This window comes from Macaca fascicularis, chromosome 1, assembly GCF_037993035.2.
Source record: "Macaca fascicularis isolate 582-1 chromosome 1, T2T-MFA8v1.1".
Lineage (NCBI taxonomy): Eukaryota > Metazoa > Chordata > Mammalia > Primates > Cercopithecidae > Macaca > Macaca fascicularis.
Window position 1 is genome coordinate 47,364,027 of NC_088375.1, and position 23,767 is coordinate 47,387,793.

Sequence of the window (23,767 nt, forward strand, 5' to 3'; positions counted from 1 at the left end):
TTTATACCACAGTGAAACCCTCAGGACATCAAAGAATACAAAAGCAAAAAGCCTTACGCAAAGGACAGTAACATCAAATATTAAAGGAATATCAGGCCACACAGACGAGAAAGGACCAATGCAAAACCTCTGGCATCTCTAAAAACCACAGTGCCTTCTTACCTCCAAACAACCACAGTCTCCCCAGCAATTTTTCTTAACCAGACTGAAATGACCAACACGATAGACATAGAATTCAGAATCTGGATGGCAATGAAGATCATTGAGATTAAGAGGAAAATTAAAAGCCAATCCAAGGAATCTACGAAATTCAATAAAACAATACAAGAGATGAAAGACGAAATAGCCATTTTAAGAAAGAACCACAAAATGATAGTGAGAGTAGTGAGAGACTTCAACACCACACTGACAATGTTAGACTAATCATCAAAGCAGAAATATAACAAAGATATTTGAGACCTAAATTTTGACACTTGGCCAAAGGGACCTAGCAGAAATCTACAAAATACTCCAACCAACAGCAATGGAATATATATTTATTTCATCTGTGCATGGCACATACTTTAATATTGACCACACATTGGGCTATAAAGCAATTCTAAAACAAACAAATAAAAAACCCCAAATCAGAACAACCCAGATCATAGTGCAATAAAAATAAAAGTCAATGGCAATAAGATCTCTCAAAACCATGCAATTAAACAGAAATTAAACAACCTGTTCCTGAATGACTTTTGAGTAAACAATGAACTTAAGGCAAAATTCAACAAATCCTTTGAAATTAGTGAAGACATACAACACAGCAGAATCTCTGGGAAACGGGTAAAAAGTGTTAAGAGGAAAGCTTATAGCACTAAATGCCTATATCAAAAAGTTAGAAATCTCAAATTAACAACTTAGCATCACACATAGAAAAACTAGAAAAATAAGAGTTAGCTAAGCCCAAAGCTAGCAAAAGAAGTAACCAAAATCAGAGCAAATTTAATGAAATTGATGGAAAAATCCATATGAAACATCAATAAAATCAAAGTTTATTATTTGAAAGAATAAGTAAGACTGAAAAATAACTAGGAGACTAATGAATAAAACAATAGAGGCAAATCAAATAAACACAATCAGAAATAACAAAGATAATTTTTCTACCAATCATACAGAAATAAAAAAAGTAAATCCTTAAAGACTTTTATGCACATCACTTATGCACACAATCCAGAAAACCTACAAGAAAAGGAAAGATTCCTGGAAAAAATACAACCTCCCAAGATTGAACCATAAACAAATTGAATACCTGAACAGAACACTAATGACTTCCAAAAAATGAAGAGGTAATAAGAAACGTATCAAGCAGAAAAAAATAAAAACAAAAACCTGTACCATATATATTCACAGTTGAATTATACCAGACATGTAAACAATTACTAATACATGCCCTACAGAAATTCTTCCCCAAAAATCAATGAGGGAGGACTACTTCCTAACTCATTCTATGAAGCCAGCATCATTCAGGTGTATAGAAACAACACAAACAAAACTTCAGGCCAATATCCTTGATGAACATTGATGCAAAAATCCTCAACAAAATACTAACAAATTGACTTCAACAGCACATCAAAATGCTAATGCACCATGTTCAAGTAGGTTTTATTCCTGGGATGCAAAGTTGGTTAAACATATGGAATAACAGTGGAAATCAATAAATGTGATTCAACATATAAGCAGAACAAACAATAGCAACAACTACAACAAAAAAACCCACAGAAATCACATGATCATTTCAATAGACTCAAAAAAAGGCTTTTAATAAAAATCAACATACATTCATGTTAAAAATCGTCAACAAAGTAGGCATCAAAGGAACCTACCTCAAATTAATAAGAGCCATCTATGACAAAACTACAGCCAACATCATAATGAAGTGGCAAAAGCTGGATTCATTCTCCCTGAGAACCAGAACAAAGTAAGCATCCCTACCGTCATAATTTCTATTCAACATAGTACTGGAAGTCCTACCCAGAGCAATTAAACAAGGGAAAAAAATTAAAAAGCATCCAAATATGAAGATAGAAAGTCAAACGATTTCTCCTTGCATATGATATGATTCTATAGCTAGAAAATCCCATAGTCTCTGCTCAACGTTTTCTAGAACTGATAAACAACTTCAGTAAGGTTTCAGGATACAAAGTCAATGTACAAAAATCAATAGCATTTCTACATATCTAAAATGTCCAAGATAAGATCCAAATCAAGAACACAATCCCTTTCACAATAGCCACAAATAGATAATACATATAGGAAGACAACTAACCAGGGAGGTGAAAGATGTCTTCAATGAGAATTGCAAAACAAAGAAATCAGAGATGATATAAACAAACAGGAAAACATTCCCTGCTCATGGGTAGAAATCAATAATATTGTTGAAATAGCCATACTGCTCAAAGCAACTTACAAATTCAATGCTATTTCTATCAAACTACCAGCATTATTTTTCAAAGAATTAGAGAAAACTATTCTAAAGCATATGGAACCCCCAAAGAGCTTAATAGCCAAAGCAATCATAAGCAAAAAGAACAAAGCCAGAGGCATTACACTACTCTAATTCAAACTATACCACAAGGCTACCATAACCAAAACGCATGGTACTGCTACAAACACAGACATATAGACAAATGAAACAGGTTAGAGGACCAGAAATAATGTGTTAAACCCACAGCCATCTGTATTTTGACACAGTAAACAATAACAAACAATGCAGAAAGAACGGCCTATATTAATAAATCATGCTGGAATAACTGACCAGCCATATTCAGAAGATTGAAACTAGACCCCTTACACTCACCACATAAAATATTAACTCCAAGTGCATTTAAGATTTGAATAAAAGACATAAAACTATCAAAACCTTAGCAAAAATGTAAGGAAATAGTATTCTGGCTATAAATGTTGGCAAAGATTTCATGACAAAGACTTCAAAAGCAATTGCAATAAAAACAAAAATTAACACGTGGGACTTAATTAGACTAAAGAGCTTTTGCATAGCAAAAGAAACTATCAACAGAATAAACAAACAACATATATAAGAAGATAAATTATTTGCAAGCTATGATCTGACAAAGGTCCAATATCCAGAATCTATAAGGAACAAATCAATGTGCAAAACACGAACAGCTTTATTAAAAAATGGGCAAATGATATAAATAGACTCTTCGCAAAAGAAGACATGCACATGGCTACCAAGCATAAAAAAAAAAAAGAAAAAAAAGCTCAACATTACTAACTAGGAGATAAATGCAAATAAAAGCCACGGTGAGATATCATTTCATACCAGTCGGTATGGCTATTGCTAACATTTTTTTTTGAATGACAGGTGCATGAGCTTAAGCCCATATTCCTATATTTCCAACACTTTTGGGGTCTGAGTCAGGAGAATCACTTGAGTGCAGGAGTTTGAGATTGCAGTAAGCTGTGATGTGCCGGTATATCAGTATGGGACATAAAGTGAGACTCATCCAAGAAAGAAAGGAAGGAAGGAAGGAAGGAAGGAAGGAAGGAAGGAAGGAAGGAAGGAAGGAAGGGAGGGAGGGAGGGAGGGAGGGAGGGCGGGCGGGCGGGAGGGAGGAGGAGGGGAGGGGAGGGGAGGGGAGGGGGAGGGGAGGGGAGGGGAGGAGGAGGGGAGGGGAGGGGAGGGGAGGGGAGGGAAGGGAAGGGAAGGGAAGGGAAGAAGGAAGAAAGAAAATACAGACATTGGAGAGGTTGTGGAGAAAAGAGAAAAAGGGAACGTTTACTGATGGTGGGAATGTAAAATAGTTCAGACATTATGGAAAGAAATTTGTAGATTTATCAAAAAACTTAAAATAACTATCATTTGTCATAGCCATCCCATTACTGGGTCCCAGTGGGTCCCATCCCATCCAAATGAATGTAAATCACTCCACCATAAAGTAATGCATGCATTTTTCCATCTCAGCACTATTCACAATAATGACAACATGAAACCAGCTTAGATGATCATCAATGATGCACTGGATAAAGAAAATATGGTATATATACACCATGGAATAGTATGCACTTATAACAAAGAACAAGATCATGTCCTGTGCAGCATCATGGGTGCACGTGGAGGTCATTATCCTAAATAAATTAACACAGGAACAGAAAACCAAATACCACATATTCTCAATTCTAACTGGGAGTTAACATTGAATATAACTGGACAGAAAGAGGGGAAAAAGAGTCACGATATGTACTTGAGGGTGGGAGGAGGGTGAAGATTGTAAAAATTCATATTGGGTACTCCGCTCATATTTGTTACCTGGATAACAAAATTGTACGTACACCAAACCCCAGTGAAACACAATTTACCCATGTAACAATTCTGCATATGTACCCACTGAACCTACAATTAAAAAAATGAAGAAAAAAAAACTTTGATACCAGCTGATAATTTAAAACTCCAGCCAAAGTTGCATGTGCTGGTTTATACCTTTAATCCCAGCATTTTGAGAGACTGAGTCTGGTGGATCACCTGAGGTCAGGAGTTTGAGGCCAGCATGGCCAACATGGTGAAATCCCGTTTTTACTAAAAATACAAAAATTAGCTGGGCATGGTGGTGCACAACTGTAATCTCAGCTACTCAGGAAGCTGAGGCAGGAGAATTGGTTGAACCCAGGAGGCAGAGTTTGCAGTGAGCTGAGATCACGCCATTGCACTCCAGCCTGGGAGATAGGAGCAGAATTCCATCTCAAAAATTTTTTTAAATAAAATAAAAATAAAACTCTAGCCAGAACTTTGAAAGAAACATCTAGGAATAACATTTTTATAGAAGGCTATGAACACCTCTGATATATTCTTGAGGACCTAGAAGGCTGAACACACGTTCAGTGCTGTGTACATGCTCATGAAAGACGAGAAAACATTACTCTCTTCTGACTGACCTTGAGGCCTAGCGAAAGCAGGAAACAAAGGCATTAAGAGAAATCAAGGTGAAGGCTGAATTGTAGTATCCTACAGCATTAAAGGCATGCCACAACACAAAGAGCTTCTCAGTGCAAAGTGGAAGACTAACTAACTTGCTTGATACATTTAGGGAAATCTCTGTTAAATGGTTAGCCTACCTCTAGTGTATCTGAGTAGTGACGTCAGTGGTTACATACCATAGTAATACAGATTTTACAGAATTAGTCACAGAAAGTAACAAAGAAACAAATAACAACAAGCCCTGGAGGCCGAACAGTCTGATTTATAAACTTGTGACATTAAATTATCTAAAATGTGCAGTTTTAAACAATAGTTTAAAAAACAAGTAAATAGTGTGGGGAAAAGAAAGAGAGATCAGACTGTTACTGTGTCTATGTAGAAAGAAGTAAACATAAGAGACTCCATTTTGTTCTGTATTTGAGATGCTGTTAATCTGTGACCCTACCCCCAACCTTGTCCTTGCAAGAGACACGTGCTGTGGTGACTCAAAGTTTAAAGGATTTTGGGCTGTGCAGGGTGTGCTTTGTTAAAGAAGTGCCTGAAGGCAGCTTGCTGGTTAAAAGTCATCACCATTCTCTTAATCTCAAGTACCCAGGGACACGTACCCTGCCAAAGGTCGCAGGGATCTGTGCCTAGGAAAGCTAGGTATTGTCCAAGGTTTCTCCCCATATGATAGTCTGAAATATGGCCTCGTGGGAAGAGAAAGACCTAATCGTCCCCCAGTCTGACACCCATGAAGTGTCTGTGCTGAGGAGGACTAGTATTAGAGGCAAGAAGGCCTCTTGGCAGTTGAGATAGAGAAAAGCATCTGTCTCCTACCCCTCCCTGGGCAATGGAACATCTTGGTGTAAAACCCGATTGTATGTTCTGTTTACTGAGAAAGGAGAAAATTGCCTTAGGGCAAAAGGTGGGACTTGCTAGTGCAATGCTGCTCTTTATGCACTAAAAAGGTTTATGGAGATGTTTGCCTATGCATATCAAGGCACAGCACTTTTCCTTAAACTTAAGTCACAGAGATCTTTATTCATATGTCTTACTGCTGACCTTCTCCCTACGATGATCCTATTATCCTGCCACTTCCCTTTTTCTAAGATGGTAAAGATAATTATCAATAAATACTAAGGGAACTCAGAGACCGGTGCCAGCATGGGCCTCTGTATGCTGAGCACCGGTCCCCTGGGCCCACTTTTTCTTTCTCTATACTTTGTCTCTGTGTCTCATTCTTTTCTCAAGTCTCTCGTTCCACCTAACGAGAAACGCCCACAGGTGTGGCGGGGCAGGCCACCCATTGAAATGAGAAAATATAGCTGGTACATAGGGAAAATGCAGTTAATGGGAAGAGTCTTGGAGGAGGCTAAAATGTTGGATTTACTAGGGATATTCTACATTTTCAATGACAAATATGTTCAAGGAACTAAAGAAAATTGTTTCTAAATAATTAATTGATAGTATTAGGAGGAAATCTCACCAAGTAACCAGTATCTAAAGAGAGAGAATAATAAAGAACAAGATGAAAGTCTGGAGCCGAAAAGTAGTATAATCAAATTGAAAATTTACTGGACACAGATAAATAATTTGAGAAAATCCAACATCTATTAATGAAAAAAAATTCTTTTCAAATTTGGAATTGAAGGAAAATGTCTCAGCCTAATAAAGTTCATACACAAAAATCCTACAACAAACACAGTGGTTAATGGTAAAAGAATAAATGCTTTCCTCCTTTGTTGTAATAAGACCGGAAGTTTTATTCTTGCTTTTTCTATTCGCATAGTATTGGAGGGTCTACCAATTGCAATAAGAAAAACAAATAAAAGGCAACTAAGAAGATAAATAAAATATTTGAATGAAAGAAGTAAAACTTCCTACAGTCATAGAGGACATGATTCTGTATGTAGAAAATTTAAAGAAATACTCCGTCATACACACACACACACACACACACACACACACACACACACACACACACACAAAAGGACCAAAAAAAAAAAAGAACATCAAATGATCAAGATACAAAAATCAATGCATAACATTAATTTGATTTATATATATGAGAAATAAACAACTGGAAAATGAAATTAAGAAAAAAGTTGCATGCACAAGAACATAGAAACTAATTAAAAACATAGAAATAAATTTAACAAAGTGAAAGACCTATAAACAAAAATTTGCAAAATATTGTTGAGATAAAGATTTTAATGAAAGTAGAGACATTTCATGCTTATGGAGTAGAAGGGTCTGTATTGTTATGGTAGTGAATCTCCTCAAATTTGGTTAGTGTTTCAATGCAATCTCTATCAATATTCTGGCAGGCTATTTTGCAGAAACTGCAATGTAGATCCTAAATTTTATATGAAAATTAAAACACCTAGAATAGCAAAACACATTCAAAGGAAAAAAATGTGTTTGAATCATTTTCACTTTCTGATTTTAAAAATTATTATATAGCTATAGTTTGAAGATAGTGTGGTACTAGTAGAAAAATAAATTCAATAATCAATGAAAACAATAAGTATCCAAAGATGAATTCGTATTAATTTATAGTCAATTAGTTTTTGACAAAAGTGTAATGACAATTCATTGAGGAACGATAGTCTGTTCAACAAACGATGCTGAGGAAGTTGTATACACACATTAAGATGAACTTAAACCTCACCTGATACCATATTCAAAAATTAACTTCAACTGGGGCAAAGAGTTAATTGTAAACCAGAGGATATAAAGTTTCAGTTTGACAAGAGACATATGTGTTCTTACTGTCTATTGTATGCCACGAAGACTCTTGTTAATAATAACGTACTACATACTTGAAAATTGCTGATAAAGTGGATTTTAAATACTCTCATCCTTAAAATATAAGCAATTGAGATAGTAGGAATATTAATTACCCAGATTTAATTTTTCCAACTGCATTCATATATCAAAACCAATATACCATAAAGATTGACAATAATAAATACTTTAAAGAGACTATAGGAGAATATATTTGAGGCCTTGGATTAGGCAAGATACAAATAAATAATAAACCAAATGTATGATCCATTAAAAAATCTTTCACTTCAAAATAAACTATCAAGAAAATGAAAATACAGTCAGTAGTCTGAAAAATATTTGCACGACACATATATTAAAAATAGCTTATATTCGGAATTTGAAAGAATTCTTACAGCTCAATAATAAGAGCAGATGATCCAATCAAAAAGTAGTCCAAATATATAAACACACATTACGTCAAAGAAGTTGTATGGATAGCTAATAAGCACATGAAACAATGTACAATTGACTTAGTCATTAGGAAAATGAAAGTTAAAACCACAATTTAACTATTTAATCCCCACTAAAATATCTATAGTGTGTAAAATGGACAGTAACCAAGCTTGTGAGGAAGTGGAGACACTGGAACTCTAATAGTTTGCTGGCAGGAATGTAAAATGGTGCAATCACTTTAGGAGAAGTTTGGCAATTTCTGAAAAAGGTAAACATAAAACTATCTCATAACCGAATATTTTAACTACTAGGTATATGCTATGGTTTTAATATTTATTCCCTCCAAAACATATGTTGATACTTAATCCCCAGTGTGGCAGTATTGAGAGGTGGGGCCTTTAGGGGTTGACTGGGTCATGAGGACTCTACTCTCATGAATCCACTAATTCATTAATGGATAAATGAGCTAAAGGATTAATGGTTTATCATGGGAATGAGACTGGTGTCTTTATAAGAAGAGAGACTTCAGCTAGCATGTTCAGTCCCCTTGCCATTTGATGCCCTACACCACCTGAGGACTCTTCGGAGAGTCCCAAAAAGCAAAAAGGCTCTTACCAGATGCAACTGCTAAACTTTGGACATCCCACTATCCAGAACTTTAAGATATAAAGGCTAGGTATGGTGGCTTATGGCTGTAATCCTAGCATTTTGTGGGGTCAAGGTGAGAGGTTCACTTGAGGCCAAGAGTTTCAGAAATACATTTTATTTCTTACAAATTATCCAGTTTCAGATATTCTGCTGTAAGCAATAGAAAATGGACTAGGTAAGTATTTCATCAAGAGAAATGAAAGTATATTTACATAAATACGTGCATATGAATGGTAATAGAAACATTATTTATAATAGCTAAAACCCAGAAATAATCTAAATGGAATAAATGAAGAGATGGAATGTGGTACATCTACATAGTAAAATACTGTTCATCAATAAAAGAAAAAAAAACAATGTGACATACTATGAATTTAAAACGTACTACTTTAAGTGAAAATAATCAGACACAAAAGACTATGTATTATATTATTTTGTTTATTAAATGTTCAGTAAAGGCCAGGACAGATTGACAGAAAGTGAACAGAAGTTTCTTGTGACAGGAAGCGAGAAGAGGATTAGCTATAAATAGACATGAGGGATTGTATTGGAGAGATGAAAATGCCCTTAAACCAATTTATGCTGATGGTTGAGCTAATCAGTAAAGTCAGTAAGAATCATTTAATTGTACAAAATAGACAAGATTTATGATATGTTAGATAGACTTCAATAGAACTACTTAAAATATAAGCAGTTTTAAATTTATAGACAATATTAATGTTGTTTTAATAATGATTATGGAAGGACATGGAGTTATATTTTAAAATGATATTTACCTTTACATTTTGATACACATTTTGAATTTGCACATTATGATTTAATTTGTCATATTTAATCTCATACAATGCAATGAGGTAAAAATAGAAGCTAAATAAATAGCCTTTTAAAAGTGGATAATTAATGTGAAAATATATTCAAATTCTTTTGAAACCTGCAACCTGTAGTTAAGTTTTAGTATTATCTAGATTATATTAGATAGAGCTGGAGCTAAATTGTGGTATCAATTAGGATAATCTTATAGTAATTTATATTTTCTGTGTCATGCACACCAGGAAAAATGACAAAATTCCATGGGCATTGCTTTAATTGTTAATAAAAATGCCAACTTAAAGTCAATATGCATTTATTTAGTCATATGAAGTTTTCTGATATTTATAGCTCCTTTCAGCACTTTTTGTTTGACTCTTTACTGAACATGATTTGCTCACAAAAGAATATAAAAATGTAACAACATAGAAGAGAATAATAGAATAATTGTATGTATAAGGTGTTTTCAGAATGAATTCCCCCCAGATATCAACATGTTTGCTTATATTTTAATGTTGTTCACTGGACACAATGTGTGAAATTACTTTCACACTTCATTGAAATTGAATTTCGTTGAGTCTATAAATTGCTTTGGGAAGTATAGTGATTTTAATATGACCTGTTTTTATCCATGAGAATGGGATGCTTTTTCATTTGTTAAGTCTTATCTGATTTCTTTGAGCAGCATTTTAAAATTATCATTGTAGAGATCTTTTACCTCTTTGGTTGGCTGTATTTGTAGGCATTTTATTGTTTTGTGTGTGTGGCAATTGTGCCTGGGATTGCCTTTCTTGATTTGACTCTCATTTCAGTTGTGGTTAGTATATAAAAATGCCAGTGATTTTTGTACATTGATTTTGTATTCAGTAACTTTGCTGAAGTTGTTTATCAGCTGAAAGAACTTTTGGGCTGAGACTATGGAAAAAGGGCTTGTCTGGGATTTGAACCCAGGACGTCTCACACCCTAAGTGAGAATCATACCCCATATCAATGAACCAAAACAAGATTAAATTTCATTATCTGCCCCTGGCAACTGGTTTACAATCACATTAACATCAAGATTCCAGATTAGCAGCAAAATAAGAGAAAGAAATTGAAAGGTTAAACTCAGAGACCTTAATGACCTTGTAATTGGACTATAAACAATATGCCTAAAATGCTCACATAAAATTCACAGTTAGTTAGATATCCTCAGTTCTTTAATTTTTCTTATGATATCAACATTTTCATTCAGTACAATACTATTAGAAAATCAGATCAGCTATTTTGGATTTCAAATGTAGACAAAATCATGTACATAATTTCACACTTTTGTGAAATCATGGCCTTAGTGGCCATCGTAAAGGGCCACTGGATGATTCTGTCATAAGGAAGGGACACAATCAGTTTTCACCATGAAGTACAGGACTTGGGAGCTGAGTGTTGGTCCCCTAAAATCTTCCAGAAATGAAGTCAGTCAGCTGAATCCACCTTATACTACAATAAAGCCCTCAAGGTTATCAAATAGGATAAATTTTTTTTAAAAAATCCAAAGGTCAGCAACTTTAAAGATTGAAGGAATGTAAGTCCACAAAGATAAGAAAGAAACAGCATAGGGACCCTGACAACTCAAAAAGACAGAGTGTATTCTTTCTTCCAAATGACTGCACCACCTCTCCAGGAAGGGATCTAAACTGGGCCATGATGGCTGAAATGGCAGAATATATAATATAAATAGGAATAAAGATTATTGAGATGCAAGGGTACATTGAGACCCAATCCAAGGAAGCTAAGAATCACAATTAAACAGTGTAGGAGCTGACAACATAGCTAGTATAGAAAAGAATGCAACTTACCTGATAGAATGGAAAAACACATGACAATAATTTCATAATGCAATTAAAAGTATACACCAAGAATAGACCAAGTCTAGGAGAGAATCTTAGAGCTTGCAGATTGGTTTTCTAAAAAAAGACAATCAGACAAGAACAGAGAAGAAAAATGAAAGTAAATGGATATAACCTCTGAGAATTATGGGATTACGTAAAGAGACAGAATGTCCCATTAGTGTCCCTGAAAAAGACTGGGAGATTGTAATCAAGTTGGAAAATATATTTTAGGATTTCATCCATGAGAACTTCCCCAACCTTGCTAGAGGTGCCAACATTCAAATTCAAGAAATGCAAAGAACCCCAGTAAGACACTTCACAAGAAGGTTATCCCAAGACACATAATCATCAGATCCTCCAAGGATGAAATGAAAGAAATAATGTTAAAGGCAACTAGAGAGAAAAGGCCAGGTCACCTACAAAGGGAAGTCCCCCAAACGAACAATGGGCCTCTCAGCAGAAATCCTATAAACCAGAAGAGATTGGCACCAATATTCAACATTCTTAAGGAAAATAAATTCCAACCCAGGATTTCATATCTGGCCAAAGTAATCTTCATAAGCTAAGGAGAAATAAGATCCTTTTCAGACAAGCACAGGCTAAGGGAATTTGTTACCACCAGACTACCCTTACAAGAGTTCTCAAAGAAAGCATTAAATATGAAAATGAAAGACTATATTACTAGCCACTACAAAACCAAACTTAAGTGCATAGATCAGTGACACTATAAAGCAACCACACAAACAAGTCTGCTTAATGAACAGCTAACATCATGATGACAGGATCAAACACACACATATCAATACTAACCTTGAGTGTTAATGGATTAATACTCCAATTAAAAGGCACAGAGTGGCAAGCTGAGTAAAAAACTAAAACCCTTAATAAGCAGTCTTCAAGATACCCATCTCACATGCAATGAAACCTATAGATCCAAAATAAGGGGATAAAGAAAAATCTACTAGGTAATTGAAAAGCAGAAAAAAAGCAGGATTGCAATGCTAATTTCTTACAAAATAGACTTTAAAGCAACTAAGATCAAAAGACAAAAAAAACAGCATTACACAATGATAAAGGATTCAATTCAACAAAAAGACCTAGCTATCCAAAATATATATGCACCCAACACAAGACCTCCCAGATTCATAAAGCAAGTTCTTAGAGACCTTCAAAGAGACTTCAACACCCACACAATAATAGTGGGAGATTTTAACACCCAACTGACAATAATTGACAAACTATTGAGGCAGAAAATCAACAAAGATATTTAGGACCTGAACTCAGCATTGGATCAAATGGATCTGATAGAGATCTACAGAACTCTCCACCCAAAAATAACAGAATATGCGTTCTTCTCATTGTCACATGGCACATACTCTGAAACTCATCACATAATCAAACATAAAACACTCCTCTACAAATGCAAAAGAACTGAAATCATAACAACCAATCTCTCATACCATAGCACAAATTAGAAATCAAGACAAAGAAATTCAGTCAAAGCCATACAATTACATGGAAAATCGAATATTCTGCTCCTGAATGACTTTTGGATAAATTATGAAATTAATGCAGAAATCAAGAATTTCTTTGATATCAGTGGGAACAAATATACAACATACCAGAATCTGTGGGATGTAGCTAAGGCAGTGTGAAGGGGGAAATTTACACCACTAAATGACCACATACAAATATTTTAAAAATCTCTATATAAGAACATAACATCACAACTAAAAGAACTAGAAAACCAAGATAAAACCAACCCCAAGCTAGTAGAAGACAAGAAGACAAGAAATAACCAAAATCAGAGCTGAACTGAAGGGTATTAAGACCCCAAGACCCTGCCCCCCAACCCCCCACACACAAATCACTAAAAATATCAATGAATACAGGAGTTGATTTTTAAAAATAATAAAATAGGCTGTGCTAGCTAGATTAATAAAGAAGAAAAGAGGGAGATTCACATAAACACAATTAGAAATGAAAAAGGGGATATTCCCACTGACCCCACAAATACAATGAACCACCAGAGAATATGATGGTCACCTCCATGCACATAAACTAGAAAATCTAGAATAAATGCAAAAATTCCTGGACATTTATTCCCTGCCAAAGAATAAACTGAGCCAGGAAGAAATTGATCCCTCAGCCAGGAAGAAATTGAATCCCTTGAAAACCACCACAAGACAAAGATTCCTTCTCTCACCACTCCTATTCAGCATAGTATTGGAAGTTCTGGCTAGAACAATCAGTCAGAGAAAGAAAGAAACAGCTTCCAAACAGAAAAAGAAGAGGTCAAACCATCCTTGTTTGCAGACAACATGATTCCATATCTAAAAAACCCCATAGTCTCAGCTCAAAATCTTCTTCAGGTTATTAAACAACTAAAGCAAAGTTTCAGGATACAAAATTAATGTACAAATATTACTAGCGTTCCTATACATCAATGATAGTCAAATCAGAAATGCAATTCCATTCACAATTGCCACACAAAAAAAATCTAGAAATACTGCTAACCAAATAGGTGAAAGATCTCTACAAGGAGAACTACAAAACACTGCTCAAAAAAATTCGAAATGACACAAACAAATAGAAAATTATTCCATGCTCATGAATAGAAATCATGAACATGATTAACATTGCCATACTGCCCAAAGCAATTTAGATACCATCTCATGCCAGTCAGAATGGCTATTATTAAAAAGTCAAAAAAACAGCAGATGCCGGTGAGGTTGTAGAGAAAAAGGGGAACGTTTACACTGTTGGGGGGAGACTTTAACACCCCATTATCAATATTAGACAGATCAACAAGACAGAAAATTAACAAGGATATCTAGAACCTGAACTCAGCTCTGGACCAAGTGGACCTAATAGACATCTACAGAACTGTCTACCCCAGATCAACAGAATATACATTATTCTCAGCACCACATCACACTTATTCTAAAATTGACCACATAATTGGAAATAAAACACTCCTCAGCAAATGCAAAAGACTGGAAATCGTAACAAACAGTCTCTCAGGTCACAGTGCAATCAAATTAGAACTCAGGATTAAGAAACTCACTCAAAATCGCACAAGTACATGGAAACTGAAAAACCTGCTCCTGAATGACTTCTGGGTAAATAACGAAATTAAGGCAGAAATAAAGATGTTCTTTGAAACCAATGAGAACAAAGTCACAACGTACCAGAATCTCTGTGACACATTTATTTCTGCCTCTAGGTTTTAAGGAATCACCACACTGTCTTCCACAATGGTTGAACTAATTTACACTCCCATCAACAGGTAGAAATACCATTTGACCCAGCAATCTCATTACTGAGTATAAACCCAAAGGAATGTAAATAATTCTGTCATAAAGACACATGTACATGTATGTTCACTGCAGCACTATTAAGAATAGCCAAGATGTAGAATCAACTTAAATGCCCCTATATAGATGGGATGAAGAAAATGTGGCATATATACTCCATGAAATACTATGTGGCCATTAAAAAAAGAGTAAGATTATGTCCTTTGCAACAACAAGGATGTGCCTGAAGGCCATTATTCTTAGCAAAATAATGCAGAAACAGAAAGGCAAATACCACATGTTCACACTTATTAAATAGAGTATCAATATTTATTGCAGTTTTGGCTTTGTTTATATTTAATTTTATTGTTATTAAAATATGTAAATACTTAATTTTTGTGCAGGTAAATTTATCCAGTAGTTGCATTGATTAATTTTACATGTCTTTGGGGTTTCCTCATTCTTCAATCAGCAAAACATAGCCATCTATATTTTATTACTTTTTATTAATATATACTTATAAATATTCTGTATACATGGAACTTTATAATGGTGTGATGTAGACCTCTGTAAATATCATTGCATTGGTTTCTGTAACTGCTATAACAAATTATAAGGAATTCTTTGGCTTAAAACACCACCAATTTATTCTTTTGTGGATCTAGATGCCAGAAGTTTATGATAAGGTTTACCTCATTGAAATCAGGTTTTCAGCACCACAGAGCTCGCTCTGGAGGATCTAAAAGAAAATCTGTTTCCTTGACTTTTTCAGTTTCAGGAAGCTGTCTTCATTTCTTGGCTCATGGCTCCCAAACTATGTTACATATATGGATTTTTCCTCTTCAGTCTTCAAATCTCCCTCTACCTTCCTCTTATAAGGACAGTGATTCCACTTAGGACCCACCCTGATAATTCAGAATGATCTACCTATGCCAAGATCCTTAACATAATCACATATGCAAGTACTAGCTACCATATATAGTGATTTTGACAGGTTCCAGGAATTATAACCTGGATATCTTTTGGGACTAGTATTCAATCTACCACAATCGTCTTGAGGAGGGAGAAATATGAACTAGAATATAAAACATTACCAATACACTTGAAAAACCATCTACCAACCGCGTCTAGTGCTTTAATTCAATTTTAACATAATTTAGCAATTATGAAAAATATAAATATAAATTATTTTCCCATATAATTAATTACTTTTCCAGCAATTTATGCAAGGTAATTGCTCATTTTCCCACAATTTGAAATGCATTACTAACATAAACAAGTATATAGTAAGTGCTTATTTAACATTATTGATAGGTTTTTGGAAACTGCAGCTTTAAGTGAAATTATGTATAAGAAAACCAGTTTTACCATAGGCTAATTGATATAAACAAGAGTTTAATTTCTGTGGCATATTTCTGGTCATAAAATCATTGCAAAACTGCTAAATGAAGAACAAAGCACTTCTAGTATTAAACATTGAAAAAATGTGAGCTTTACATACATGTAAGAAAGATTAATAAAAACAAGATAATTACTTACCTTCTTATTCCAGTTCAGGTTTGCGGTGGCAGGAGCCCATCAAGGAAGCTCAGAGTACACTGTTGGAATGCACCCTGGAGAGGCTACATTCCATTGCAGGGTACACTTACAGACATACTCCCACACACTCAGGTTACTCATTCACTCACCCATTCAGCCAAGAAAACTAACCACATCTTTAGAATGTGGGAGAAAACCAGAGCACCCAGAGAAAACTCACACATACACAGGCAAAATATACAAACTCTTCACAGACAGGGGCCTTGGCTGCAAAGTGATTTTTATCGAATCAACTTTATGAGGCATCAATATTTGAGTATAATGTTTGAGGACTTGCTATACTTGCATAGTAGTCTTCCTATTTTTGTAACTCAGTTTGGGCACGGAATTTGAAATTCAGAATCCTATGGCAAACATTTTTTTTTTCCAGGCTTAATTCCCTTCAAATACTTTGCCTGAATCTTATGCTCCAGACAGTCTAGAAAACTTGTTATTATGAAAAGTAAGACCTTTCCTCTTTACTTGCCTTTGTTCAGAGTGTTATATTCTCTTGAAGTAACTTTCTTTTTTCATATCCCAGCTTGAAGAAATTTTACCTCCTTAAATTGCAGCTGAAATGCCACTTTTTCTTCTATCCCTCTCTAGAGGTATCTCTATTCTCTTTTGCGCTACTAGATGCTTATAAGTACTTAACATACTTTGCATTTTATTAGTCTAAGATTACTAAATGCATGCTCGAGACAGGTTTGCATTCTGACTCCATCACTTACTAGTTGTTAAGACTTTGTGAAAATTATTTTTCTTTTTTATGATTTATTTTCCTCTACCATAAAATGATACAAATGACAGTTTCTACTTCAAAGAGAGAGTGAAAGGAATAAATAAAATAATTCATGTAAAGCATTGATTGTATTTAATACCAGACAATAGCAAGCTTTCAATAGACATTATTTATTACTATACTTTTTTCTATATTCATTTTTATCAGTAGGTAGATTATTTAGGTTATAAGCTTCATAATGTCAGGGCTCACAGGAGTGACTTGCAGAATTTATAGACAATATTTATTTAACCCATTTTCCACTGAGAAAAAAAAGTGCAACTTGCTGCCAATGTTCATTTAATTTTACATAACTCCATTTTGAGGCTTAAGCAAATCTGACTGATTTTTCACTGTGAAAATAAAATATGAAACTGTTATTGGAGTTATTTCTAAGCAGAACTTGTCTCTAATTCTAATGTAACATTATATACATTCCTGTTACAGAATACTCTTATCCCTAATCCTAATGTAACATCACATACATCTCTGTTACAGAATACAACATCATATTCCATCACAGAATGCAGCATGGCATACATTTCTCTAACAGATAATACTTTAGCATTAGAGACGAGAGTATTCTTTAGGCAAACAGGAAATGAGTGAATAAATTTACATTCAATTCAACTATGTGCATACACCCTTAGTATATCTATCTTTATAAAATAATCATATTCTTTAAAAAGCACAACCTTCCTCTATTCTTAACTTCTTTTTATGTGACTTGTTAAATGTATATAGATTCCCTATGTCTAAGTTTCTCACAACAGTGAGACTTATCCGATAAATTACAGTCTATGATCACTTTTATTTCAGGGAAAATTCTTAATTATGTAAGGTAAAATTAAAAGTTCAGCAGATAGATGTTTTCTCCACCCAACCACACGATCCAGTTGAATGTCTTGATTCTATGCGTGAATAAGTTCACTTAGAAAACAAATTATAAAATTGTGCTCCAACTTCAGGCAAGTACTTACAAACAAGTTTCTTGCTGTATGAAAATAATATGTTGATTTGTAGAAATTTTACTTTCAGAAAATTGTAGAATTACATTCTTTCTATATCAAAAGTTACAGGGAATTAATTGCATATTTTTGAGTTAAGGCCACCATATATACTCTCAGGCTTCCTCTAGGATCTCCCCTGACTTGTCCACTGTTCCCCCCCCCCGCCCCCACAAATTAAACATTTTGCATAATTTTGATAACTTTTTCTGGCAAAATGTATTATTTTGTTATAGTGTCTTTCATGTATTCTTTTCTGTTGCTTCTCAACATGGGTTAAAAGAAAGAAAGGACGGCTCCAGGTGACGTATGACTTCTGTGACAAAAAGTACAGATAATTTGCTTGTTTTCTCAGAGAAGCAGGCAGGCAGCCAAACTTCACAACCAAAATTAGTTCTCAATTTAATGTTCGATGTCATTTCACGAGGACTAGAATGATAAATGAGACATCGGACATGTTAACTCTGAGGAAAATTATCACTTCACCTTGTATAGGGCGTCTTTACGGGATGAAATCAGAGGAGATAAATCACCACACTCTGTGACAGATCTGCCTGTCATTTGGGGAAAGATGTGCCCCAGTGAGAGGGCAGGCACTGTGTGAGTTTCCCTCAGGCTATAACCAGATATATTTTATACCTCAAAATAATTATAGAAATTTAAAATGAAGATGATGTATGCAGGACACACATCCCAAGTTGATTTTTCCAAGTGACATTTTAAGCATGTGTGTGTATATAAATACAAATAGAGATGCATACACATTTGTGAACTGCATAATATCCTTGAAATGGTTTCTGAGTAAAGAAAATGTTTCCTGAGTGCCTACAATGTGCAGTGTGGCCTGTGATTATCAATATAAGTAAATGCATATGCCCAAATTTGAGTCACTGAGAATTTTGTTCCACAAATTTTTCTTCAGAAAACAGGAAATAACGTATATTTAAGCCCCTACAAAGTCAGTCATATTACAGCAAAATCTATCACATATCTTATTATGAAATCTTCAATACTTATTGGAAAAGGCACATTAACTAGAAGTGATAACACTGCAAATCAAATTTTGAATTGACACAAAAGTGAACTTACAAAATTTATCAAATTGGAGGCAAATATATTTTTATGCAGATTTTGTGCTTATTCCACAGTCATACCATCACAATTGAGAATTTTCTTTAACATTAAATTTAAAGAATTGTCAAAAGTAAGAGAAAAAGTGTTAAGTTGTATGCTTTCAGAAATAATGGAAAAATAGTCACCTAAGTGTTCCATGAATAAGTCTATGAATGGGTCTATGAATTGAGCATCTGAAATAAAATGCTCAATGGCAGAATCATAAACATTTTTAAACGGCAGTTATCAGATATTTTCAAGGGAGGTCATAATCTCAAAACTATAGGATAATGCCAAAATACCTCTAGTATTAGCAGTATTAATGTTAAAAAATACTAGATCATTGAAAAAGTAGTTCCACATTAGCAAACTTAAAGGTAAAAATCTGCTAGATAACTCTAAATGCAGCTTTAAGTTTAATGGAGCTAAAGCTATATAAACTGCTACAAACTAAAAATATAGTATTATAAATTTAAAACTATGTTCTGAAGAATGTAAATCTAATGTTTCAATTTCTTCTAAATCTCCACTCTAGTTTTACCAAAGAAAAAAATCTTTTTTAAATCATCTTTTAGAAAATCAATCACTATTATTTCTGGTTGACTGATATTTATAAAAATAAAATTTTGAAAATCAATCAATGTTCATAATGTAAAACTTTGTAATTCATTAAAATTATACGAAATTTAACATCAGATAATATATTTATAATTAAGAAATTAATAATTCAAAACAATCATTTAGGCCTGTCCTTCCAAGGAAAAATCAAACTTGTGATAAGCCTTTCAGTGATTTTTATTAATTCCTGTCTTTTGCATAGTAAAATAGATCAGCAAATGTTCGTTCATTTACTCATTTATTCATCAGGCGTTTATTGAGCACATCTCTTGCCTGGGTCTTGGGCTAGGCACTAGAGGTACAGTGTTAAACAAAGCGGATGGCGTCTCAGAGCTGAAATCCTGGTGATCATAGATTTAGTTTGTGTCACTGATTGTTCAGGACTGTTTTAACAACAGTAAGTTAGTGCCACATGAGCCTGACATGGAGAAAGTGTGAACTGGGAACAGATAGATCTGCAGGAATAATGCAAATGATAAGAGGTGCTCAAAAGCGAAAACTAACCAGTCCATCAACAAAGGAAGGATTGCCACCAATTTTTTTTTAATAGACAATCTTAACATAGAGGTTATGGTTCAGGGTGTGCATTAGTATCCACACAACTGATGGAGGAGGATAGTTCAGGAACTGACTCAGAGATAAGCTAGAAGAAAATACCTTCACTGGCTCTGTTGTCTGAGTAAAGTAAAAATTCTATCTAATTGTATTTATTCACTTATTTAGTTAGTCATCCATTTATTCATTAAAAATTTATTGAGTACCCTCTATATAATAGGAATTCTTCTATTTTATAGGCGTAGAGTGGTAAAACAAACTAAAAGGAGTCTATGCCCTTATGAAGCTTATATTCTACTAGATAAAGATAATAAACATCATAAAAATAGAATGTGTACAGATGTAGATTATGTATAGTATGTATGCTATACCTACTTATGAATGACTTATTATCTACATCTATATTGATCTACATTCATATCTCTATATAGCTCTCATCTCTTTGTAGGTACAGAGAAATAATAAAAAAGAAAAGTGGAAATTGAAATGGTAGACGAGATGAAGCGTTAGAAGGTTTAATAAGCTCTTTCTGATTCACTTCTTAGATACAGCTTCTTTCCTAGAAATCTTGAACATGATGCTTCACATGTTCTCAGTTCCTTAATGCTCTCTCTATCCTCCATGCCTTTAATTTTACTGCTCTGTCTACTTGGATGTTATTCTCAAACTCCTTTAATTTGAGATTTAAAAAGGCTTGTTTTTGTTTGAAAGCCTTCATTAACATAACACACTCTGTAACTTTTTTCCCCCCGATTGGGTTACCACCTCCTTCCTTTATTGTGCCCACAAGCACTCAGTGTGTTCTCATATGACCACAATATTTCCCTGCCATGAGAATTCCCCAACTCTCTCATTCACATTGAACCAAAACAGTTTTAACATTTTACTAAATATTTATTGACTGCCTAACATCATCAAATCCTCTTTGTAATATTTTTTCTTCATTGTGTGAATTCTCTTATTTCAAAATTAATTTTTGGGGGAATCTGGCTTCATGTTTGAAGGATGGCAGTTTTACTCCAGATACCATCCTAGGTTGACATCCTGGTCCAAAAATCTGGAGCAAGGGGAAAATATTCCCAATACAAAAAAGTTTTCTAAAATAGAAGAGGGAAACCTATTTTCCTTATTTTATAAAAGTAGTTTTATTACCATAAATTTATAAAAAATCTCAATTAGTGTTATGGATGTTGAAAGATGTTTTTTAAAATATTGACCCACAGCTATAAAAATCCCTCTTAGCAGTAAGGCAATGAATATATAGCATGATGAAGGCATTTATGACCACTGTTAGCAAAGGCAATAATTAGTAGAAGTTAGCAGTATAGCCTCTAGTTTTAATTTGAATATATGCAGCAGAAAAATGGTTACTGTTAGTTTTACTAGCAACTTTAGTATATGGGACAAGTGTTAACAGGGCTTTAAGAATTCTTTTTATATATAATATTTCATGAAAAATTATACTGTTTTGCATCACTCTGCAAGTAATATTCCACTGGCAATTTATCTTGACCTTCTGAAGTATACCATTTGAATCTGAAGTCCATCTCTCTGAAAGACTGATCTAAAATGCAGATTTGATCATTGTTCAATTTTAAAAAACTTCAGTTTCTCCAAATCTCAGAAAAAAATCAAAATCTTTTTTCTTTAATTCCTATCAACATAACACCTATTGTACTTACCTTGCCACCTGCATTTCTTTTCAATGTAAGAGAAATAGTTCTATTCGCAATCTTACTACAGTTATGCATGTAATTAAGATATTCATGTCTTTACATATGATATTCCATAGGCTTAAAGTTTATCCCTCATTTCTTATTAATCTAGCTCCTACTCCCCATAATTTCATATTGGCTGACATTTTTCTTATCTTCAGGATAAAATTCCTCCTCCATTAGCAATCTTCCAGTCCCAGACTGGGGGAATATCAAACTCCCCTACTATCTTTTGTATAATTTTAGTTTGATTTTGTCGTAAATACTATTTCTATACTGGCCTTAATATATTTACATGTTCATCTTCAGCATTGTTGTGTGATGCCTGTAGCCTTAGTTTGTGATTCTTGGCTTAGATTTTTTTTTCAGGATTCATGTCTCTCTCCCATCCCCAAAGTTCATGATTAACCAGGTTTTAAAATAGTCCCAAGTCACAATTTTATAAGAAAAGTGAAAGAAGAAAGACAGAAACAAAGAAGTATTGAAAGTAGTTGACTATAATTTAGTGCATCAAATGTTTAGAGTTATTGTCCTGAAAGGAACTCTGTAATTCTAATGCATTACTTTGTTCCTGCAACATTATAAGAAGAGAGAAAATATCTGAAAAATAAATTATGTAAGACTTGCTTCAGAATAAGTATGAACTTGAAAAAGCTTGATAACATTTCAGTTGAATAACGTATATTAAAATATTGGATTATCTTGTTTCCCACTTTTATTCATAACTCTGTGACCTACATTCCATGGTGTTTCCCAATGTATGTCAATAAGACAGGGTAATAAAAAGCAACAACACTTTTGATAAGGCCGTGCAAGACATGATTGCCATATGGATAAAGGGATGTAGATAACTCCAGGCATAAGCCTTCTCCCCTGCTTCCAAGACCACATAATTCTAAATGTACAGTGTTCACAGGTCTCTAGTCCTGTTATTACAGGCCATTAGCAATTTCTCATCTTTCTACTTCTCATCACAATTCACTTCTCTTATGCTCATTCTTCCAGAGTTCTGGTCTCTGCTTTGATAAGCAGCTTATGTAATAAATGTAGAAGTAAAGTATACCAAAGGCATAAGTAGGATACTTTCCTTGTCCTACTTTTATTATCTCCCATTTATACTTTAACAAGAAATTTCTGAAATTATAATGGCTTAGTGGAAATCAGTGACATAAATGATAACAATTTCAGGAGTGAGATAGGATGTTGAGTTTTTTGAGAGGAAAAATGTCCAGGTTGACAGTCACCTAAAACGATATATGTGCCCATAACAAAAATATTATTTGAATGTTCTTAATTATTTATGTTTTGAAAAAGAACGAGATCAACTTTAAATCACAAATTTTATAGGATTATATTGTGTTTCACATAATTGAATATCAGCCTTTCTACATGGAACCATTGCTTGGTGTTTGGTTTGGCAGGAAAGTAACAGAGCACAGCGGGTAGTACAATAAAGTGCTAGTTAACTTTTAGCCATCTTGTAGAAGTTAAATTTAATTTAATTCCAAGCTAGGGAACATTAAAATGTCTCAATTAACTTAGCATTGAGTAATTAAGAATATGAATCTTTTTAATATTAAAAAGCACCAGGATCCATTTTAT

The 23,767-nt window shown here is 34.0% G+C and overlaps 1 long non-coding RNA gene across 2 annotated transcripts in view; it reads right to left on the bottom strand.

Annotated features, from left to right (window-relative positions):
• The window catches only part of LOC123572384 (uncharacterized), a 28,632-nt gene extending 12,234 nt beyond the window's left edge, over positions 1–16,398 (bottom strand). For both annotated transcript variants that reach the window (XR_006696925.2, XR_012428000.1), the window contains exon 1: positions 16,338–16,398. This is a non-coding gene — a long non-coding RNA (uncharacterized lncRNA). The remainder of the gene's footprint in view (positions 1–16,337) is intronic.
• Positions 16,399–23,767: the final 7,369 nt, after the last annotated feature.